The following is a 21,886-nucleotide window of genomic DNA, read 5'->3' as shown; positions in this document are numbered from 1 at the left end:
AATTTCCAACACGATTTTTCTTTTCTCTTCTTTTTTTTTTTTTAAACTTTTTCATCTTATTTCCGTGTTAAAGAAGCAACATAGTACAGAGGAAACAGTCCAGTGCATCAAAATTGAGTCATAAATGGCTAAGTTTAAACATTGAACAATTATAAGCATTTGTCAAGGGTTAATCATTAATAGAAGTTAGTCCAGAATCAAAGAGGTGGTTTAGTATGTTAATCTTGTTGCTAACCAAGGGACTTATGAACCAGTTCAACATGCATTTAGATTAGGGAAGTTAGGTCCAATATTCACATAGAAGCAACTATCACAATCAATCAACAATACCATTAGGCCCATATCAGTCATGCTTAGCAGATTTATACATCAAACCAAGTTCAGTTTTCACCAATGACACAACAACAGGTCACACAGACTCACATTCAGACAATAGGCAAAGACAGGATGATCTTTAGTGCCCAGATTTTGGAGGCATATAGGCATATCATTAATCTAATAGTGGACACTTTGTTCCACAGAGATTCCAGTTATGCAAAACATGAGGCAGAAAAAGACCAAACACTTAGGGTAAAGAATATGATCCAAAACAAGCTAGCATTTGACCATTAAGATGTTTAAAACCTATTGGTGTCATTTTCCTTCTTAATATATCTAATATGGACTAAACAAGGCTATAACAAGACTGCACTATGTATTAAAGGGACAAACAAACAGGGATCAGATCATTATGTACTTCACAACATGTTTTAAAACTAAGCATTATTACATAAGGATTAATCTGATCAAGCTTGGTCAAGATAATGTACAGACATGCTTTGTTGAAACAAACTAACAAATATAAGAACATGCTTTAGTATAGGCTAAGTTAATCTAAATTAACATATGAGGCATATTAAAACAAACTAGGCTAAAGCTAAATAAAAACTAAACCAGCTAAACCAATATTGACATACAAACACATACTCTACTGCCTAAACTAAACTAACATGGCACAAGAACATATTTAGCTAAAAATTAAACTAAAACCAGCACATAAACACAATACAAACAACTAAGAAACTGAATTAAAATGCAGAAAAATAAAGGGGAAGGAGGATTACCTCTTTGATGCGCAACCTTGAAGAGATTTGGACTTGAAAGATTTGTCATTCCCCCCAAATGCTCAAAAATCACAAAAAAGACCACACAAATACATAATTAAGCCTTTAAAATTTAAATTTAACCGAAAGTTAAAGGTCTTAAGTAAATAATGCTACCAACCCTAAATATTCGGTTTTGCAAGTGAAATATCAAGTGCAAGGTGTCTTGAATAATGAAAATTGGGGCCTTATTTATAGAATCCCCAAATCCTTAAAACCCTAATGTAGCTGATGTGGGACAAATCCCAAATTTGGGATTTCTTCCTCACAATTCATCATTGTAGGGCTAAGAATTCATCAAATAATATATCAATAGTCGAATTTTAACCACAGAGGTCAAATCTCAAAAGTTCATCAAGAAACAATTAGGATGCGATATTTAAAATCAAGAACAAACAAGAACCATTAAAGATTCACAGTGTTGACCATTTGATTTTGCAGGAAAGTAAGAAACAAATAATACTAATACCTCGTTTGGGGTTGCGTTTGGTGAAAAGTGGAGCAAAAATTAAATACGTTGCCTTTTTTGGCCACACAGACCTGGCAATCGCTTTTTGGGATTGAAATATTTCCATAACCGTCAAAGGTGATGAGGAGAGAGAGAGAGATAAAGAGAGAGAGAGAGAGAGAGAGAGAGAGAGAGAGAGAGAGAGAGAGAGAGAAATCAAAGCGGCGCTAGGGTTTGCGTTTTAGGTGAGAGAAAAGATGGAGGGTCTGCTTGGATGAGGGAATGAGGGAGGGAGTAAGGGGTATTACCCCTTTAAGTCTATGCTGGCATGGGCCGGGTCAAGTAACATAGGATTGGGCCTGGTCCGTTTAGAAAGAGAGGGGAGATGGGCTGGTGCGTCTATATACATATATACATGGGTTATTCATGTATAGTACATGTATATAAGCATATATATGTGTATACACGTCGGTTTTTGGCACTTATTTTAATAAATAACCAAAATTAGGAAAAAAACTTAATTAATTTAGACTCTCAATCACGATTAAATGGAAGCTAATTAAGCAAACAAATGCTAATTTTGCAAATATGTCCTTTAACTGATTTGGTCTGAAGACCAGGCTATTTTAATTATAGCCTCATTTGGTCCAATTAGCCATTTTAAAGCAACTTTTTGCGAGAATGACCTTAATTAGTCAGACCAATGAGTTTGGCCTTTCATGTGAGGTCACAATTAGACTAAATAACAATTAACACGGCTAATGTTTCAATAATAACCTCAATTCATGGAATTGACTTTCAATTGGGTCATAATTTGGACTATTAATTGATCATTTCAATTATAGCCATTCAATGGGCAATTTTCAGAATTTATCACAATTAAATACTCAATTAATTATGGTAAATTTCTAATAAATTGATTAAACAAGAATTGAGGGGTAAAATGATTAATTTATTTAATTAACCAATTTCCTTGCATTAAACAAAATAAAATACTTGCAAAGTGATATTTCAGCAATTTAGACAATTAAGTAAATAATTGTGGTAAATTTATGAAATGTGTAAATTAATTTATAAATGATTTATAATATTTATAGAAATTATCTTACCAATTAAGAATGGTAAAATATTGTCTGAACAATTTTATAAAATCATTTTGGCTTCTAAAAATACATATTTCACTCTGTTTGATATCCAAGGACTCTGAGTGACTAAAATAAATTATGGTAGGTAAAAAATTAGGTGTCAACAACTTCCCCTTCGGTGTTCGGGGGTGGCTTTGCCATCCCTGAGCAATAAAATTTTGACTAACCCGACTCATTCTTCCTCTCATTTTATGCAGTAAATTTATGACCGGACCCTGATTTCTGGGTTTCCTACATATCTCAGGTTTTATAAGAATTCAGGCCACTTGTAGTTCGACTCAATTACGACTTCTAAATGCAAATTTAAGAAAATTCTCGGATTTCCTGGCTATCAAACTGGGAAGTCCGGTGTGATTGGTAGGATCATGGCTGACTCTATAGTATTGGGTCTGCCTACATATCTCTATTTTTGGGAATCAAGTCACTTGTAGTTTGACTCGATCGGAGGAAAAGGGTATCCCTTATGCGGGAGTGCCTTTGTGCCTGCCGGTGTGTGTCCGACCGGTAGCGGAATAATAGAAACAAATAATCACATAAGCAGATAATTGTTCTTGTGTGTCTTTGAGTGGGGGAGCGATCTTCCAAGTCCTGGCCGGAGAGCTTGACTCTCACGGGCACCTTATCTGGACCGCCTGCGTAAGAAAAAGTTCCACGTTTGCTCTGCATCTGTCTGGATTTGATTTGATCAACCTGCTCTATCTGGTGGCTACAAATCTGCTTACATCTACTGAGTAACGTTAGTTTGGTGATAAATACTGCGGTCTTCTGACCGAATTTACATAGCCTCGGTTTTATGAGCGAATACTGCGGTCCCCTAACCGGTTTTACATTGCTTTGTTCTTAGAGTGAATACTACGGTCCCCTGACCAGATTTACATCACTTGTCTCTTTGAGCGAATACTGCGGTCCCCTGACCGGATTTACATCGCTTGTCTCTTTGAGCGAATACTGCGGTCTCTTGATCGGTTTTACATCATTTTGTTATCTTGATTATATCTGATAACTTGTATGAATGAACTGACCCTCTCGGCATGTTTGTATGAATGAATGGCCCTCTCGGCATGTTTGAATGAGTAAATGGCCCTCTTGGCATGTTTGAATGAATGAATGGCCCTCTCGCCATGTTTGAATGAATGAATGGCCCTCTCGGCAATAAGAAAATATGATGGACCTCTCGGCAGCAGGAAAGTAAACGTGCAATGGCTCTCACAGCAGCAAGAAAGTAGACATGCAATGGCCCTCACGGCAGCAGAAAATTAAACGTGCAATGTCCTTCACGGTAGTAGGAAAATATACGTGCAATGGCTCTCACGGCAGCAGGAAAGTAGACGTGCAATGGCCCTTACAGCAGCAGGAAAGTAGACATGCAATGGCCTTCACGGCAGCAGAAAAGTAGACGTGGGATGGCCCTCATGGCAGTAGGAAAGTAGATGTCCAATGGCCTTCACGGTAGTAGGAAACTAAACATGCAATGGCCCTCACGGCAGCACGAAAGTAGACGTGCAATGGCCCTCACGGCAGCAGGAAAGTAGACGTGCAATGGCCCTCATGGCAGCAGGAAAGTAGACGTGCAATGGCCCTCACGGCAGCAGGAAAGTTGACGTGCAATGGCCCTCACGGAAGCAGGAAAGTAGACGTGCAATGACCCTCACGATAGCAGGAAAGTAGATGTTCAATAGCCTTCACGGCAACAGAAAAGTAGACGTGCAATGGCCCTCTCGGCTAATAAGAAAATATGATGGCAATGACAGATATGGCCCCTTTGGCTAAATCGTCTTTCTTTCGTCCTTTATATCGGTTGTGACCCTCGTGGTCAGATGTGCCGTTTGTTCTGTGGCGACCCTTTTGGCCAAATGTTTGCCCTTGTGGTAATCTTAGTCATTTTGTAGCCCTCATGGCTAGATATTTTCCCTTGTGGCATTTCTTCTTTTTGTAGCCCATGTGGCTAGATATGTGCCTTAGGGGCGTTTTAAATCTTTTATAGCCCTCATGGCTAGATATTTTCCCTTATGGCATTTTCGTCCTTGCATAGCCCTCGTGGCCAGATATGCGCCCTTATGGCGTTTTTGTCCTTTTATAGCCCTTGTGGCTTGATATCTGTCTCGAAATCTGATTTATACAGCTATTTGGGCCTTCTTTTGGCTAACCATTCCCTGTACATGAAACAAAATTAGAAAAAGGGACCGTCCTCCCGACGCCCTATAGACCTGCATCAGAAATAGGTTAGTTTTTCCTATTCTAAGTTGATACGTGTTGCTGGCTCCTTTGTATCTTCGATTTCTGGATCTAGGACCCTTTGGCTCTCTTATCAAAAGATGAATTTGTTATGCAGAAAATAATTTTGTGAAAAATGTATAGATGCATGTTTGTGAGGAAACAAATGCATTATTTTAGAATTATAAAGGTTAATGTCATGACATGTGCTTTCGAACGAGGGGAATCCCCTTTTCGGAGACCGGGGTCTTTGCTTTCTTCCGCGAAATTTTTGAGATCTTTTCTCAAAAGTTTTGGCCTAGTTTGAACCTTGACCGACGAACTCTCGCCGAATCTTCTTTATCAAGGAAATTTTGAGGTCCCCTCAAAATTTTCGCCCCAGTTTACAGTGCGGTGATATGTGAGAAATTTTGAGATCTTTCTCAAAATTTCTGCCCCGGTTTGAAACTCTGGGTTGGCTGACTCCTCGTAGCGCACCGATGGCATGAAATTTTGAGATCTTCTCAAAAATTCTGCCCCAGTTGGGCATAGCAATCTTGATATTCTTTGTGGCATCTCAATCTTTGAGGCTTCCTAGGAGTTTCTTGGGTTTTTCTTTTGGTGCGATCGAGCTCAAAGAGTGCCTACGTATCCTGTCGCAGCAGGAATCAGGTCAAACGTAGTTCGGAATAAAAGTAAATAAGTTTTTGGTTTTTACTAATAATGCGACCGGGTCCCAAATGGACTATCTACGTATCCCACTGGGGAACTCAGGTCATTGCGTAGTTCATATTATAAAAGTTGTTTTGTTTTTTCCTATCTATTACAAAACGATCACAAGCAAAAATAAATAACTAATACAAGGAAATAGAATAACGATTACAAGCAAAGAGTACTATTACAAATTGAGAAACTTCGTCTTCATGCATAGTAGCACTTGATTGCATCTGAGTTGATCGGCTTTGGCCAACTTGTCCATCTATTTCCGCTAGTACTACTGCTCCTCCGGAGAGTACTTTGCGGACACATAAGGACCTTGCTAGGTGGGAGCGAATCTTCCTTTGTATTCATCTTGATATGGGAAAATCCTCTTGAGCACCATTTGCCTGATCTAGAAAAGTCGAGCCCTGACTCATTTGTTGAAAGCTCTTGCCATCCTTTCGCGGTATAGTTGACTGTGGTGTACGGCAACTATCCTTTTCTTGTCGATTAAGGCCAACTGCTCGTATCGAGCTCAGACCCATTTAGCATTATCCAGCTCAGCATCTTGAATGATTCTCAAAGAAGGTATCTCAACTTCGGCCGGTATAACTGCTTCAGTACCGTAGACTAGCAGGTATGGAGTTGCTCCTGTTGAAGTTCTAGCCATAGTACGGTATCCCAGTAAAGTATAAGGTAACTGCTCGTGACAACCTTTATTATTATCGGTCATTTTCCTCAATATCCTCTTGTTAGCTGCTTCTATGGCTCCATTCATTTATGGACGATAAGCTGTCGAGTTTCAATGAGTGATCTTGAATTGCTCACAAATATCCTTCATTAGATGGCTATTCAGATTTGCTCCATTATCAGTTATGATGGACTGGGGTATACCGAACTGGCATATAATGTTATTTCGCACGAATTCAGCTACCACTTTCTTTGTCACTGACCTGTAAGATGTCGCTTCCACCTATTTGGTGAAGTAATCAATAGCGACTAAAATGAATCGGTGGCCATTTGAGGCTGCGGGTTCAATGGGTCCAATGACATCTATGTCCCAAGCAACGAAGGGCTATGGTGAGCTCATAGCATTAAGCTCACTTGGTGGTACTCTGATTAAATCACCGTGGATCTGGCATTGATGGCATTTTTGCACATATTTGCAACAGTCACTCTCTATAGTCATCCAATAATACCCAGCTCTGAGAATCTTCTTGGCCAATACGAATCCGTTCATGTGGGGTCCACAAGTCCCTGCGTGTACTTCTTCCAGCAATCTGGTGGCTTCGCGGGCGTCTACACATCGTAGCAATCCCAAATCCGGCATCAGTTCATCTAATAGTTCCTTGTTCAGAAAGAGACCATTTTCCATTCTTCTTATGATCTTCTTTTGTCCACTTGTAATGCCTTCGGGATACTCCCATCTTTCCAAGTACATCTTGATGTCGTTGTACCATGGCTTGCCATCTGACTCAGCCTCTACGTGGCAATAGTGGACATGCTCTTCTTCCAAGCTTATCCTTAGCAGGTCAATGTGACTGCTTTGAGGATGTTGGATCATTGAGACTATTGTGGCCAAAGCATCGGTAAATTCATTTTGAGCTTGCGGCGTATGTCAGAATTCAATCTCTCTGAACTTCTTGCACAATCGTTATGCCAAGTTCACATATAGCAAGATCTTTTCATTCTTGGTGGCCCATTCGCCCTATACTTAATGAATAACCTGGTCAGAGTCTCCGATGACCAGTAACTCATCGATGTTCATGTCAAGTGTCATTCTGAGGCCTAGGATGCAGGACTCGTATTCTGCCATATTGGTGGTACAATGAAATTTAGCTTTGCGACCAGGGGTAGTGTTGCCCATTTTCTGATATCAGAACCACTCCGATTCCGGAACTTTTTTTAATTCATCGCTCTATCGAAGAACAGCCTCCAGCCAGTGTAAGATTATGTTGCTTCTTCTTCTATGGCCAACACCCCTTCGTCTGGGAAATGAGTGCGAAATGGTTCGAGTTCTTCATCCACCGGACTTGCAGCGAGTAGGTCAGCCAAAGCTTTTCCTTTAGCAGCCTTCTGAGCTATGTATACGATGTGGAATTCACTTAACAACATTTTCCATTTTGCCAGCTTTCCGATAGGCATAGGCTGGCGGAATATGTACCTTAGTGGATCCATCTTAGATATGAGGTGGGTGGCATACGAGGACAAATAATTCCTCAATTTCTAGGACACCTAGGTTAAGGCATAACAGATTTTCTCTACCAATGTATATTTTGCCTCATAGGCTGTGAATTTCTTGCTTAGGTAGTAAATGGCGTGCTCTGATGTGCCGAGAAATTGAGGCACAATTGATACCTTTTTACGAGAAGTTTTACTTGTTTTTAGGCAAGTGGGTGTGTTTTTGTCATGTTTCAGGTGAATCATAGAGTTCGGGTTCAAGAAGCAGAAGTTACAGAAAAGTTGCACTGAAGCTTGATTTTCACGGTCCGTAGAAAGTTGCACGGACCGTAGTTCTGGTCGTGCAAAAGGTGGCAAAGTAACAGAATGTCACAGTGGATAGATGCTGAACCACGGACACTTATATGGACCGTACAATATTGTACGGGCCGTATAAGTAGATGTGACGATGTTGGAAGATGTTTCACGGGCAGGATTGTACGAGCCGTATAAAGTTATACAAACCGTGGAAGGCCAGTTCGTATCATTCTCGGCAAACACATGGATGAAGGCCGTATAAGTCTTATACGGTCCGTGAAAAGTTGTACAGACCTTATAAGTGCCGCCTGGGACTTAAGTACAAATTCTGTAATTTTACGTTTTGAAACCTATAAATAGTCCATTGTAGGGTTTTAATTGTGATCAGTTATTATATTTTGACTTTGTCTTAGAACATTAAATACTCTCTAGTTTTTGAAGGTTCAAACATCAATTCAAGTATTATCAATTCCTCTTTTCTTCCAAAGTAAGCAATTATGAATTCTTCAATTTCTTATTTCTTGTTCTTTGTCATGAGTAGCTAAATTTCGTTACTAGGGTTGTGAACCCAATGATGGGTGTTTTGTGGTTGGGTTTGTGATTGATATACATATAATGGACTATTAGGGTTTATTTATTCTTCATTCTTCATTCATAATTAATGGTTGCAAACATTGATTAAAGCCATAAACCTTAATTTATTTGGGAAAATAATTAGGGTTGGTAAGAATAAATAACAAGGACTCAAAGCTTTAAACTTTTTTTAATAAATTCACTTAGGAATAAGAAGAATTTACTTGGCATGATTAATCGTTCTTCATAGTTACTTTCTTATATTTGGGAAAATCATAGAAAGAGATAATCTTTATTTATTGGGAAATAGTAGAGATTCATATAGAGATTAAGTGCATTTATATAATGATCCATTAGAAGTATATCAAGATCAATACCCATGATCATACACTCTATCTAACGGGGACACAACCTTAGTTTCTTTTACCATAAATTTCCACCAAAGCAAGTAGATAGCAATTAGTCATAGAAAAACCAACTATTACCAAAATCATCTGATTAAGACATTAGACCTAAACTTAGCATCCTACGACTTTAGTAATCTTTTCACACCATATTCCCTGTGGGATTCGACCCCAACCTTGTTGGGTTACTATATTTGACAACGTCCGCGTTATACCATTAATAGATGTAATTTGAGCGTATCATGCTCCTTCTTCCCTGCTTCATCATGTTATCCTAACACGCACCCAAAGACATTATCTTCAACAGATAAGAATAGCAACAACGGGCTCCCAGGCCTTGGAGGTACCAGTACTGGTGGATTGGATAAATATCCCTTGATGGTATCAAATTCCCCTTGGCACTCCTCTATCCATTTGGTGGGAGCGTCTTTTTTCAGAAACTTGAGTATGGGCTCCACAATGATGGTGGATTGAGTTATTAATCGTCCAGTGTAATTTAACCTTACTAGGAGACTCATGACTTCCTTCTTGGTTTTGGTAGGAGGTAATTCTTGGATTGCCTTGATCTTTGTTGGGTCTAGTTCTATGCCTCTCCGGCTGACTATAAATCCCAATAGTTTTCAAGCCGGTACTCCAAATGCACATTTAGCCGGGTTCAGCTTCAGATTAAACCTTCAGAGCCTATCAAAGAACTTCCTTAGATGTGTGGTATGCTCCGAACTATCGCTTGACTTGATAATGACATTGCCCACGTAGACTTCAATTTCTCTATGGATCATGTTGTGCAAAATGGTAGTCATCGCTCTCATGTGTGTTGTGCCAGCATTCTTGAGGCTAAAGGGAATTACCCTGTAATGGTACACTCCTCATGGAGTGATGAAGGTTGTTTTCTCGGCGTCCTTTCTATCCATTAAGATCTGGTGGTAGCCGGCGAAACAATCCACAAATGATTGCAGCTCATGCTTGGCACAGTTATCTATGAGTATGTGGATGTTCAGGAGTGGAAAATTATCCTTTGGGCTAGCTTTGTTAAGATCTCGGTAATCCACATAGATTCTTATCTTGTCGTCCTTTTTGGGTACCAGAACTATATTGGCTAGCCATGTGGGGTATGAAGTCACTTCCACTGCTCTCGATTTAATCTGTTTTTCCACCTCATCTTTGATTCGGATACTAAGATCTGGTTTGAATTGTCGAGTTTTCTATTTTATTGGAACGAAACCCATGTTGATAGGTAACTTGTGGGATAATACGTTGGTACTTAGCCCTGGCATGTCAACAAAGGACCAAGTGAAGATATCCACGTACTTCTTCAGCAGATTTATCAATTCTTCTTTTAAAGGCATCTCTAGGTGTGCACTTATCCTTGTCTCTTTGACATTCTCTTCGTCACCTAGATTTATGGCCTCTATTTTGTCCATGTTTGGTTTTTGCTCACTTTCTAACTGCTCTACCTCTTCCGCGAGACCCTCGAGTAACATTGTGGTCACATCGTATTCCTCATACTCTTCTTCCTCTACGCTGCTCGACTCATTCGTTTTGCAACATGTCATGACATTTAGGGTCGTTTTATCATTTTTGTTACTGAAACGATTCAAAGAAAAGTATGTTAGTGTAAAACATGCATGCGCAATATCAAATTGTTTTGATTAAACCGAGGCATTTGTCACACCCCACCCTTAGTGAGGCGTGATTGGCACTCAACAACTTTCGGGAACCGAGCGAACCAACTTATAACTCGCATCTTCTGTGTCTCAAACGGAAAAATAAGGCCAACTATGAATATAAAATCATGCATACGTATATATGTAATGGGCCTGCGACATCCACATATCCACTAACAAGACATAGCTGAGCTGTACACAGGAATCTATCTGCAAAGCCTCTATGAACGTGACTGAAGTACACAAGTCGGGACAGGGCCCCCTGACATACCTTCTTGTCATAAAAAAACATATACAACTCAGACTCGGCAATGCTCCAGGAAGAGATGGAGCCCACCAATAAAAACTGGTACCTGAAAGCAGCCTACTGCGGAAGATCCTCATCTCGTCTACTTGCACCTGTGGGCATGAACGCAGCGTCCACAAGAAGGGACGTCAATACGAATAATGTACTGAGTATGTAAGGCATGAATAGTAGTATGATGATATCAGAATGAAGATAACATAAGATAAAGTAAGTAGTTATACCTCGTACTCTTCTTAAGATCTCTGTCATGTAAACTACTCGTCTACAGGAAAAACATTTCATACACGTTCATACACAACATACATACATATGCATTCACATACACTTACCATACATACATTTGTCATATCCGTACCCGGTCCTTTCGGGACTTGGTGTCATCCGTCCCCGGCCCTTTCGAGACTCGGTGTTATTCGTACCCGGCCCTCTCGGGACATGGTGTCATCCGGACCCGGCCCTTTCGGGACTCGATGTCATCTGTACCCGGCCCATTCGAGACTCGGTGTCATCCGTACTCGGCCCTTTCGGGACACAGTGTCATCCGTACCCGACCCTTTTGAGACTTGGTGTTATCCCAAATGATCAGTGGGAGTGCAATGCATACATACATACATATACATAAATGAAATCAACATCATCATTAGCATTATCATTATCACTATCACTATATCCTTCCTTAGAAGATCAACTATCTTAAGGTGAAGTCGACGATGTCATGGGAGTCTCAAGAATCACGAACTTAGATAGCATTGAAAATAGAATCATTATCTTCGCTATATCTCACCTCAAAGGAACGAGTAACATAAGGTGAGACCATCAACAATAAGTAATATCAAAGGATTCATGAAATGGCTCAGTAATTTCATAATGCTCTCAAATCATAGCTTCGGAATTTCTAGAATAGAATCATCATCGTCACAGTCATTATAGAACATTTTTCATTTAACATCATAAGAGCTTTGGAAATCTTGAATTCTTACTTTTGGGAATAAGAACGGCATAGAAATATAGACGGAATCCTAGCTTAAGAATCATGCCTTTGAAAGAAAGGGACTAGCCTTAACATACCTTTCGGTCGCCTTAGTCATTCAACGTTTATTCTTCCATGCTCGCAACTCTACAAGTAAAACATCCATATTATCATTAAGCTCAATATCATACACTTGTCTCAAGCATTCAAATGAAATCTTTTTAGAATCCGCCGAAATTCGGGCAGCATCTCCCCTATTTATATGCCTAGCCCGAAATCACAATCCAGCAACCAACAACAACAACAACAATACCAACCTCAACCACAATACTATCAACACCAATATATTCCATAAAATTTTCCACACGACATTTGTCCAATTTTTCAACCAACCATAACAACATCCATAATACCATAATCAAAGAATTATATTCAATTTAATCTCAAATTAATCCAAAATTCTCTTTCAAACTCACCTCATGGCCATCAACTTCAATTCAACTCTTTATGATTTTTCTCCTATGATTCTTTCCTCTCTGAGAATTTCTAAACCTTTATATCATCTCAATTATGTAAATAATAATAGGAAAAACATACCTTATAGTAGAAGAACTTCACTTTATTCACCCCTTTCCAAGATCAAGTTCATTGCCACCTTGAACAGAAACAAGAACAATTACCTTCCATGAATTTTCTTTGAGGTTTTTGATGTTGATATTCTCTCTTAATAATATGGAAAGGTTTGAAAGATTATGGAAGTATTATGGAAAATGACGGAGAGTTATGGAATGTTATGGAAGATGATGGAAAGTGATGGAAAATTATAGAACTCTCAAGAAGTGTGGTAGATGAGAAAATGGTGAGAATTGATGAAAATTAATGGGTTAGATGGGTATTTATAGGTGTGTGTTGGGTCAGGTTACTGTAGTACCCGGGTACTATAGCAGCGTTTTTCTGCTCCGTCCGCCTAACTTGTAACGTCCATAATTCACTACTCTGATGTCATATCGACGAGCGATTTATTACGTTGGAAACTAGATTTGACGAACTTCATTTTAGGCTTTTGAAATGCCTTAAAAATCCTAATATACTAGGAGATATACCCCTCCAAAGTTGACTAAAAATCTGCCCAAAATTCTGCCAACTTTTTTCCAAATTTTTGATAAATTTATTTTCTTCTATTTGCTTGGTCCCGAAGTCTCCCATAGCTTATTATATGAACTTAAACCCTCGTAACCATAAGGTTGGCGCATATAATCTCATATATCCTTGAAGGTAACTCCAATAATCATACTTAAAATAACCATCAATACTTATAAATTTCAACGTACGAAACTATGGGGTGTAACATTCCCCCCCCCCCCCCCCTTCGAAAACATTCGTCCTCGAATGTTAAAGTAGAGTTTGTTCAGAGGGAAATGTCGATATTCTTACCTGCATTTACTGGTATTTACTTTACTCACTTGCAATCTTACTTGCTCATTTAAAAACTGCACTTATGTGAATTGCGCAGTTTATCATTCGTCTTATCATTTAGAAATTCTTGTTCTCTCCGATCTCTGCGTATCCTTCTTACGCTTCACAGATATTCCCGACCTTTGTCTTAGTCACCAGCTTGTTCCCATCCATCGCGAATCTTTAATTATTTCCTTTGAGCTCTCCTTTTGCTCTTAACCTTTACCCGACTCTCACCTGATAAGTCTTTTCCCATAGTCTAGCGCACTTATCTGTTGTTTTGATTCATTAATTAAGCGGGTCTCTTGATTCCGTAAATGTTCATCTTCTTTATTTATATCCATGAATCTTTTTCTTGCGATCTTATCTCCGTCTAGTTACATAACTTCTCCTTGCATTTCCTTAGCTCATCTTGCTTCTTAGCTCTCTATTACTTTTCGATTTCCTTATTGTTGGGTGTCATAATTCCTCCACTACCTTATCTAGTCAATCCTTGTCTTCGTCATGAAATACCTACAAAGTTCATCTTGTCATTCATTTCTTACTTCCCTTCTTAATGCCATATCTTGCTCATATGCTCATGTATGTCTACTCCTCGTATATTCGTCCTGCTTTCCTTATAGCCATATCTCTAGTCCAAGCCCATTATCTTATACTATCAATATCTACCTTTAACGTAGGCTTCATTTTACCCCAGTATAATCGAAAATATAAGAATATATATATATATATATATATATATATATATATATATATATATATATATATGACAAAATAGAATCTGAATCGATCACTACATATATATCATGGGAAGACATTGATGATATACCTGTAACAACATTAGGGAAAGGCTCATGATCCTATTGCTCAGCTAATGTATAATCACGATTCTGAGGGCTGCTTGAACTAGACTCTCTTCCTCTGGTTCTACCACGACCTGCTAGTACCTGCGACCCCTGTCCTGGAGGGTGTACCAATAATGACGAACCCATTACTGATCCTGTAGGCCGAGCCGTATCCCTACTACCTCGGGACGGACACTCACGCATAATATGGCCTGATCGGCGGCAAGCATAACAAACATCTAAACCTAATCGGCATGGTCCCCAATGTAATCCACCGCACTGAGTACATCGTGGTGCAGGTGGCCTCATCCGGCCCGAGTCACCCTTATACTGTATACGCAAAATTTTGGAACTCTGGCCCATTTCGGAATAGATAGGGAGATCAAATCTCTTACTTACAAATCGGGAAGTCGCACTAGCCGCTGACTGGCCTAGCTGCCTGGAATACTGCAGCTCCTGTCCTCTTCTAAACTCACTAATAACTCCTGAAGATCTGGCCCTCTTACTGTCACCTCTATCATAATCGCACTCACCCTCTTGCGGCTTCCATTGCTCTTCCAAATTCTGAGCATGTGCCTGAATTTGAGAAATGTCCATCCCCTCCTGAAGTTAGGCCGTCAAACATTCCTTAAGCAAATGTGGCCCCAAACCGCTCACAAATCGATGTACGCGGTCTCCTATATCTGCTACTATGGTTGGAGCATACCTAGCCAGAGAATTAAAGTGGAGACTATATTCGCGGCACTCATATTCCCTTGTCTGAGATTCAAAAACTGATCGGCTCTGGCCCGTCGAACCTCTGGGGGCAAATAATGTCGGAGGAAAGTGTCTACAAACTCTTTTCATACTAGGGGAGGTGTATTAACTCTTCCAGAGGACATCCAGATCGTATACCAATGGACCGCCATATCCCATAATCTATAAGAAGCCAATTCTACTGACTCAGTATCAGAAGCATGCATCAATCGTAACGTTCTCGACATCTCATCTATAAAGCTTTGCGGGTCCTCATTCACTTTCGACCCAAAGAACTCTGGAGGGTCTAAACTAATAAAATCTTGGGCTCTTGCACTGACCGCTCTGTCACCTTAGCCCGCACCCTACCCTTGGCCTGAGCGGCAACTATCTGAGTTAATAACTGAATGGCCTCTCTCATCTGCTGGCCCGAAGCATCTGGTGGAGGAACTGGGGGTGCTGGAGCTAGAGTTGAGGCTCCTTTATACCCCTCTGAAATGGATGGAGCGTAAGAGCTCCGAGACGGAACCTCATTCTGAGACTCACCCTTCTCTATATCAGCAAGCGAATCTCGTTCCATTCTCCATTCTACTACTGACTTTTCCTTCTGGGCGGTTGTGGCTTTTCTCTTCATATGCATTACTGAAATCATAACGCATAATTAGGAAAAAGGGAATCCTGATGACATAGCTCTATCGCACGATCTAAGATGAGGAAATAAGGTCAGTCATTCCTAAATGTCCCGCAGCCTCCTGTTTATAAGTGTGGTGCATTGCACATCATAAACAAGACTCTTCTAGACACGGCTTGCAGACAACCCTAGAACAGAACTGCTTTGATACCAATTTGTCACACCCCACCCTTGGTGAGGCGTGATTGGCACTCGGCACCTTTCGGGAACTGAGCAAACCAACTTATAACTCGCATCCTTTGTGTCTCAAACGGCAAAATAAGGCCAACTATGAATATAAAATCATGCATACGTATATATGTAATGGGCCTACGACATCCACATATCCATTAACAAGACATAACTGAGCTGTACACAGGAATCTATCTGCAAAGCCTCTATGAACATGACTGAAGTACACAAGTCGAGACAGGGCCTCCGACATACCTTCTTGTCACAAAAAAACATATACAACTCAGACTCGGCAATGCTCCAGGAAGAGATGGAGCCCACCAATCAAAACTGGTACCTGAAAGCAGCCTACTGCGGAAGATCCTCGTCTCGTCTACTTGCACTTGTGGGTATGAACGCAGCGTCCATAAGAAGGGACGTCAGTACGAACAATATACTGAGTATGTAAGGCATGAATAGTAGTATGATATCAGAATGAAGATAACATAAGATAAAGTAAGTAGTTATACCTCGTACTCTTCTTAAGATCTCTGTTATAAAAACTACTCGTCTACAGGAAAAACATTTCATACATATCCATACACAACATACATACATATACATTCACATACACTTACTATACATACATTTGTCATATCCGTACCCGGCCCTGTCGAGACTCGGTGTCATCCGTACCCGGCCCTTTTGGGACTCGGTGTCATCCGTACCCGGCCCTTTCGGGACTCGGTGTCATCCGTACCCGGCTCTTTCGGGACTCGGTGTTATCCCCAACTGATCAGTGGGAGTGCAATGCATACATACATACATATACATAAAAATACATAAATGAAATCAACATCATCATTAGCATTATCACTATCACTATATCCTTCCTTAGAAGATCAACTATCTTAAGGTGAAGTCGACGATGTCATGGGAGTCTCGAGAATCACGAACTTAGATAGCATTGAAAATAGAATCATTATCTTCACTATATCTTACCTCGAAGGAATGATTAACATGAGGTGAGACCATCAACAATAAGTAAGATCAAGGGATTCATGGAATGGCTCAATAATTTTATAATGCTCTCAAATCATAGCTTCGGAATTTATAGAATAGAATCATCATCATCATCACAATCATTATAGAACATTTTTCATTTAACATCATAAGAGCTTTGGAAATCTTGAATTCTTACTTTTGGGAATAAGAACTAAGATAGAAATATAGACGGAATCCTAGCTTAAGAATCATGCCTTTGAAAGAAAGGGACTAGCCTTAACATACCTTTCGGTCGCCTTAGTCATTCAACGTTTATTCTTCCATGCTCGCAACTCTACACATAAACCATCCATATTATCATTAGGCTCAATATCATACACTTGTCTCAAGCATTCAAATGAAATCTTTTTAGAATCTGCCGAAATTCGGGCAGCATCTCCCCTATTTATATGCCTAGCCCGAAATCACAATCCAGCAACCAACAACAACAACAACAATACCAACATCAACCACAATACTATCAACACCAATATATTCCATAAAATGTCCCACGCAACATTTGTCCAATTTTTCAACCAACCATAACAACATCCATAATACCATAATCAAAGAATTATATTCAATTTAATCTCAAATTAATCCAAAATTCTCTTTCAAACTCACCTCATGGCCATCAACTTCAATTCAACTCTTTATGATTTTTCTCCTATGATTCTTTCCTCTGTAAGAATTTTTAAACCTTTATATCATCTCAATCATGTAAATAATAATAGGAAAAACATACCTTATATTAGAAGAACTTCACTTTATTCACCCCTTTCCAAGATCAAGTTCATTGCCACCTTGAAGAGAAACAAGAACAATTACCTTCCATTGATTTTCTTTGAGGTTTTTGATGTTGATATTCTCTCTTAATAATATGGAAAGGTTATAGAAGATTATGGAAGGATTATGGAAAATTATGGAGAGTTATGGAATGTTATGGAAGATGATGGAAAGTGATGGAAAATTATAGAACTCTCAAGAAGTGTGGAGGATGAGAAAATGGTGAGAATTAATGAAAATTAATGAGTTAGAGGGGTATTTATAGGTGTGTGTTGGGTCGGGTTATTGTAGCACCCGGGTACTGTAGCAACCGGTTACTGTAGTAGCGTTTTTCTGCTCCGTCCGCCTAACTTGCAACGTGCATAATTCACTACTCCGATGCTATATCGCCGAGCTGTTTATTGCGTTGGAAACTAGATTCGACGAACTTCATTTTAGGCTTTTAAAATGCCTTTAAACTCCTAATATACTAGGATATATACCCCTCCAAAATTGACTAAAAATCTTTCCAAAATTCTGCCAACTTTTTTTCAAATTTTTGACAAATTTATTTTCTTCGATTTACTTGGTCCCGGAGTGTCTCATAGCTTATTATATAAACCTAAACCGTCGTAACCATAAGGTTGGCACATATAGTGTCATATATCCTTGAAGGTAACTCTAGTAATCATACTTAAAACAACCATCAATACTTATAAATTTCAACGTACGAAACTATGGAGTATAATAGCTTTCTTTGATTTTGATTAATAAAAGTACAAACTGTGGTCCTGGCTTGGATCAAGTCATTTCCATTTTTGAAAACATTACGAGGTACATAGAATGATAAAAAGTGAGTAATCCGGCCTCGACGGATTCTCCCTATTTTCAAAATAAATTCATCTTTCTCTACCGAAGAGCCATAACGGGGTAGAGCTCTAATTGGACATCTGCTCGCCCGGATCTGCGTCTCTGATTATGGGCGTTTCTGTATACTCTTCTAAGATGACTGAACAATCTTCTTCTTGGAATAGCATCCCAGCCCTTTCTTCAATGTCAGCATCGTTTGGCACTGACACTCGGCTAGAAAATGACTGGTACAGGTTGGGAATGGGTTTGCGGAGATCTGTGACCTCTTGCCTCTTTTTGGTAGGTATCTCATCTTCAGTTGGGACATATCCCAGTCACAAACGATAATTATCTTGGGGAAGGGAAAATGGCTTAGTGATGCCATGCAAATTCTTTCGCAGACCTTTCCCAGGCTCGAACCGGTTCAAAAGCATAGTTGAAGCAATCCTCTTATATACTGCCGACATGAGGGTCTCGGGGTGTTCTATTTTGTGGGCATTCCCTACGAGTTCCATTACATGGAAATCCCTCTCTTTGGGTGCCGCTTTGATGACGGGCATGGAATTGTCTGGATAATTATGCATGCTCGCCTCTCCATGCATTATTACTTCCTGTTCTCCCCAGATAAATTTCAAAGACCAATGAAGTGAATATGGTACTACTCCTGCCATATGGATTCATAGCCTCCCTAAGAGTAGATTGTAGTTGTTAGGTATTTCCATAACTTAAAATTCAGTAGTGAACTCTGCTAGACCTATATGAACGTCTAGGTCCACTGCTCCAGTGGCATCACATCGACCTCCGTCAAATGCTCTTATATTAGTGTGGCTCTGACGAACCTTTCCAAGGACATATCCCAAGTGAGTCAGTGTAGACTCGGGATAAATGTTGAGTCCCGCTCCGTTGTCGATCAGCACGCGAGTCACTACTTTATTGCAGTACATGACGGTGACGTGCAGTGCTTTGTTTTGATTGGTGTATTCCTTGGGCAACTCTTTTTTCGTGAAGGTAATTTGGTGTTCCTCCATAACATGGGTGACCATTTCATCCAAATTTTCGCTACTCGTCCCAGCTGGGACGTGGGCTTCCTCTAACACCTTCATTAGAGCCAAGCGATGCTGGGGTGAACTTTGTAAAAGTGCCAACACCGAAATTTGGGCCGGTGTTTTCTTTAGGTGCTCCACAATGGAGTATTCTTTGGGCTGCATCCGGCGCCAGAAATCATCAGCTTCACCATTAATGATCGCCCTTTTCTGATCTCCCTCTCTTTGAGGTGCCCCTTGGGCTAGATCTTCGGGAGTATAGCACCTTCCCGATCTTGTAATTCCGTGGGCAGCAGCGACTTGGACCACAAATTCTTTTCGAGGCGGTGCAGGGGTTACTTGGGCTACATGCGCAACAACTGGCGCAGGAATTAATACTTTGAATTGCGGGCACTCTCGTAGAAAAAGCGACGCCACTGTGCACTCAAGTTCTTTCTCAGGTTCTTGGATTGTAGGCCTTCCTGCGACCCAAACCTCTTCTCTTTTGATCATAAATCACTTTGCTGCCATGGTTTGGCAAGGGGATAGGTGTTCACATTTGGAGGAACTATTTGGAGTACAATCTCCTTCCGGTCGATTATGTCTTGTATCTTGTGCATGAGATTGATGTAGTCCTCAGTATTGTGTCCTATGCCATTAGAATAGTAGGCACATGTTTGGTCAGCTCGGTAAAACCGGTTCTTTGGGTCAACGACCTTTGGGGGAAGCATTTGGATCATCCCGACCGCGCTCAATCTTTTGAACAAATCAGTCTGTGATTCCATTAGCAGAGTGAACACGCGGGGTGCTTCTTTTTGAAGTTCTGACATGGCGCATTACAAGCATTTGGTGGCGGCAGGTTGGTTATTTTGTGGAGAAAGGTAAGCGGGTGGGGGAGTCTGATAATTTGGCTGTGGAGTTTGGTAATTCGGGGGAGATGATAGGAAGGTATTTTGTGAGGTTTGGTAATTTCGGGGTGGTGATTGGAAGGTCGGCTGCGCATAATATACAGGCACTGCATTATCAGGAGTAGGTATGTAAGTGTTTGGGGGAGGTGAAACATATGCTTTCATCTGGAATTCTTCCCTTCTTTTGGGTTTTGGGCTAGGAGTGTGGGATATGCTTTCCACGTCTTCCTTCTTCTTCCTTATAAACCCGGTTGAGCTTGACCCAGTGGACTTTCTGGTCATACTTATGGTTCGGCCTGTTTTGAGACCATCTTCTATGGCTTCTCCCATTTTGACTAGTTCGGAAAATGGTCTTCCGGCCATTGAAAGCATCCTGTCATAGAAATTCATTTCTTGTGAACGGATGAAGATCGATACCAGTTCTTTCTCGTCCATTGGCGGTTGTACCCGGGCAGCTTCTGTTCTCCACCTACTTGCATACTCGCGAAAGTTCTCGGCGGATTTCTATTTGACTTTTTCCAAATAATACCTGTCTTGTACCGTTTCTATGTTAAAGCGAAATCTTTCCATGAAGGCCGCAGCCATGTCTTCCCATGTAATCCAACGGCGTATATCTTGTCCCGTGAGCCATTCTGAGGCTTCTCCAGTCAAACTTCAGCTGAATAGCCCTATGATGAGCGCTTGGTTGTCTTGGACACTGACCAATTGGTCACAGTAGGCCCGTAGATCCTATTTCGGATTACCTATTACCTACCCCCCCCCCCCCCCCCCAATTAAATAGCTCAAAATGCGACACTTTGAAGCCTTCGGGTAAATCCAAATTTTGATGCATACACAAGTCATCATAAGTTAGGCCCATGCTCGTGTGAGCGGTTTTCATGGTTTGCTCTAGCATTGTGGTTATCTTCATCTCGAGCCTCTCTTTTAGTTTTTTCTGCTCGGTCTTCCATGCTTTTTTCATCTCCTCGTAGTGATCAACTTCTTGATCGAGTGAAAAGATGCCTGGGATGACAGGCGTGTGGAAGGAAACATCAAGGCCAGTTCGGTGTGTAGAGGTAGTTTTGACGGTTGGTAGTGAGATGATGCTTGGCAGTATGGTGATGCCGATATGGGTGTTTTATGGTGCTGGGTAAGAGGGGATAGAGTGAATGGTTTCGGGAATTGGGTAGTGTTAAGTGGTCTTTGGGGTATGGTAAGAAATACCAATGTGACCTTCGTGAATTAGGGTTAATGGTTTGGTAGTCACAGTGGACTGGGTCGGAAAGTGATCAGGTAACGATGGAGGCCTTCTTTCTTCAGTAGGGGCCTCTCGGCCAGCATTAGCAGCTTTGTTTCGTGCCACTTCTTCTTAAAGATGGACGATTTTCTCAAACATCATTTGCATGACGTCTTCAGTAGG

This window comes from Lycium ferocissimum, chromosome 11 (assembly GCF_029784015.1).
Source record: "Lycium ferocissimum isolate CSIRO_LF1 chromosome 11, AGI_CSIRO_Lferr_CH_V1, whole genome shotgun sequence".
Lineage (NCBI taxonomy): Eukaryota > Viridiplantae > Streptophyta > Magnoliopsida > Solanales > Solanaceae > Lycium > Lycium ferocissimum.
Note: the sequence above shows the minus strand (reverse complement) of the source record.